The 3,599-nt window shown below is 40.4% G+C and overlaps 1 non-coding gene across 1 annotated transcript; it reads right to left on the bottom strand.

Moving 5' to 3' along the window:
* Positions 1-454: 454 nt before the first annotated feature.
* Positions 455-561, bottom strand: LOC141715434 (small nucleolar RNA R71). Its single transcript, XR_012572198.1, has one exon. It is a non-coding gene; the product is annotated as a small nucleolar RNA R71 (small nucleolar RNA).
* Positions 562-3,599: the final 3,038 nt, after the last annotated feature.

The following is a 3,599-nucleotide window of genomic DNA, read 5'->3' as shown; positions in this document are numbered from 1 at the left end:
AGTTCAGTGACTCGGATTCTTTTAGTTTCACGGTTATTTGTTTGTGTTTCAGGTACTCAGTACAATGGGAGATCCAGCAGCACGAACGAAAGCCTTGATGGACTTTTCTCAACCCAAGATTAATGACATTCAATCTAGCATTGTCCGGCCAGCTATAACAGCTAATACCTTTGAGATCAAGCCTGGCATAATTCAATGGGTGCAGAATTCAATCCAGTTTGGGGGTTCTCCAACGGAAGACCCCAATATGCACATTAGGGATTTTATTGAGATCTGCGACACCTTCAAGTTCAATGGTGTTTCTGAAGATGCTGTAAAGCTGAGACTATTTTCATTCTCTCTGAGGGACAAGGTTAAGAGTTGGTTACACTCTCTACCAGCTGGTTCGATTGCTATTTCGGAAGATCTTGCTTAAAAGTTTCTCACTAAATTCTTCCCTATGGCGAAGACAGCTGCACTGATGAATGCTCTCACTCAATTTGCGCAGCAAATGGGAGAATTGCTATGTGAAGCTTGGGAGCGCTACCAGGAGATGCTTAGGAAGTGTCCTCATCATGGAATGCCTGATTGGATGATCATCAGTTATTTTTACAATGGTTTGGGAGAACAGTCCAGACCCATGCTCGATGCAGCATCAGGTGGAGCATTATGGGCAAGGAGCTATGAGAAAGCTTATGATCTAATTGAACTGATGGATGCTAATGAATATCAGTATCCAGCCTAGAGATTGCCATATAGCAAGGTAGCAGGAGTTCTTGAGGTGGATACAACTATGGCTATCACTGCTCAACTAAAGGAGTTATCTATGAAGATCGATTCTCTGGCTAACTATGGTGTTAAGCAGATAATTAGTGTTTGTGAGCTGTGTGCAAGTCCATATGTGACAGAGCAATGCATTATATCTAGTGACTCAGCTCAGTTTGTGAGCAACTTTCAGAGATCGCAGCAACCAGTTCCAGACACTTATCATCCTGACAACTGGAATCATCCTAACTTCAGCTGGAGCAACGAGCAGAATGCGATGCAACAGCCGTTCCAACAGTTTGGAGCAAAATAATTCAACCCTCCTGGTTTTTTAGCAACAATTTGCACCAAGACAACAACTCCAACTCCAACAACAAACTCATGATGCAGGTCTATCTTTGAATAAAAAATCTGAATTGTAGGAGTTGAGGCTTATATGCAAAAACCAGGCTCTTCTTTGCCAAAGCCATGCTGTTTCTATCAAGACTCTGGAGAACCAAATAGGAAAAATTGCTAATGCCTTATTGAATCGACCACCAGGAACGCTTCCTAGTGATACAGAAACAAATCCATGTAAGAGGGAAGTTGAAGAACAGGTGAACGCCATCACCTTAAGGTCTGGAAAGGTCGGAAGCCCCCAATTTTAGCAAGACGAAGAGCCTGAAAAATCTCAAGTTTCAGAAAATACAGTTGTGGCTGAAGAAGAAGTGTAGAAGGAAGCAGAGGTGGAACCAAGGAAGACTACTATGGAACACACTCCTCTTGAGGGTAATATAAGGGAGAAAAAGATCTCTCATCCACCTCCTTTTCCTAAGAGGCTGCAGAAGAAAAAGCGGAATAAGCAGTTTGAGAAGTTTTAGGAGGTGTTCAAGAAACTTCATATCAACATACCTTTCACTGAAGCTCTTGAACAGATGCCTAGCTATGCCAGGTTTATGAAATGTATTCTCTCTCGGAAAGTGAAGCTCGATGACTTAGAGACCGTTGCTCTAACGGAGGAATGCAGTACTGTGCTGCAACAGAAGTTGCCTCCGAAACTTAAAGATCCTGGAAGCTTCACTATTCCTTGCACCATCAGAAACTTGTCGAAACACAAGTGTTTATGTGATTTAGGAGCTAGCATCAATCTGATGCCCTTATCTATCTTCAAGAAGCTTGGTCTGCCTGATCTGAAACCAACATACATGTCATTGCAACTAGCTGACCGTTCCATCGCTTATTCACGAGGTATAGTGGAGGATGTCTTGGTCAAGGTGGATAAACTCTTCTTCCCTGTTGACTTTATAATTCTTGATTTTGAGGAAGATAAGAAGATTCCCATTATCTTAGGGAGACCATTCTTAGCTACTGGCCGAACTATGATCGATGTGCAAAAAGGAGAGCTTACGATGAAGGTTCACGATCAAAAGGTCACTTTTAATATGTTCAAGGCAATAAAGTTACCCACAGCTAAAGAGGAGTGCCATAAAGTAGAGTGGGTAGACTCTGTCATGAATTCGAAACTTGAGCAATTGCCAAAGTCAGAGACCTTAAAGAGATCCTTAATGGAGAAATCAGTTATTGATGACAAGAGAGCAGAGCAACTGCAGGTTTTGAATGCACCTCCTTGGAAGAGGAAGTTAGATATGCCATTCGATTCTCTTGGTTAGTAGAGCTAAAAATTTCTCAGGAGCGTTTTGAACCATTTATTCAAGAAGCTCCCACACTTGAGCTCAAACCACTACCAGATCACTTGAGTTATGCATTCTTAGGTGCACCACATGATAAGGGCTTGGGATATATTTTTGATGATATAGAGGGTAGCCAAACGAATCTTCAAGTGCTTACAGAGGGTTCTTCTCATGTGCAGCAGGTAGTTGATAGGACTGGTATTGGTGATGAGCAGTACAGGCGAGTAATTAGGCGTATGGAGGCCATGCACAACATTCACCGTCATTTTTCTACAGATTTGACACAGGATTTGGGCACTATTTTTCGAGCCACTAATGTCAAGGTTAATTGGCCACCTGATCCTCCACCCGACGAGGGTGATTCTTCCGCTAACTAGGTATGCCTGAAATCCTTATTATTGCCTTCAATAAGGACATTGAAAATTTTAAGTTTGGGGGTGATAATGTAAGGATTAGTAGTGTGTGTGTCCATATAAATTCATGTAGATTCATATTGCATGTTTAGTTGTAGTTTATTCATATTTTTGCATGATTGTTCATTTAGGACATATTTGTTTGTTTTTATGTGATTTCATATAGTTGCATTTGCATGCATATTTAGCATGATCCCTTAAGATGAACTATGATATTTGATAAGTTGATGTTGATTTGAGTATGGTGATGACGAATAGAGGGATGTTTAAGTCCTAATGAATTGATTTGCATGCCAGAAACAAATATTTTCACAAAGTATTATAGGGTTGCTTTTGATCTAGATCATAATCATACTTGTTTGTTGTTGAGATTTAATCACTTGGTTATATTTAGAATTTGTGATATTCTCGTAATGACGTAAAAACACTGATTTTTTTACGGTGGAGAAAAACTTGGATTTCATTGCTAGTTGTTGTAAGGCTAGGCGTCAAATGGCTAGTAGCCGGCTCATATTTTTATGAGTAGTCTAGGGTTGAATGAGATGGAGCGAAATGCACTCATTCAGAAACTGTTGAAAAAAAAGAGAAAAAAAAGAAAAAAAAGTATGTGTTTATGCATAATTGATCCAGAGTGAGCTCTTTAATACTCGAGTTATTAAGTTCTTGGGGACTTTGTGCCTAGTGACCTAATGCTTTTATAGTCTGGGATCCGCTAACCTAACGCTCGCTACATGGGTATTATTGCGTAAGTCTTTTGGGACCTCATTCATTG

Source organism: Apium graveolens, chromosome 3 (assembly GCF_009905375.1).
Source record: "Apium graveolens cultivar Ventura chromosome 3, ASM990537v1, whole genome shotgun sequence".
NCBI classification, from domain to species: domain Eukaryota; kingdom Viridiplantae; phylum Streptophyta; class Magnoliopsida; order Apiales; family Apiaceae; genus Apium; species Apium graveolens.
The sequence above is the reverse complement of the archived record's forward strand: the minus strand, read 5'-3'. Positions and strand labels throughout refer to the sequence as shown.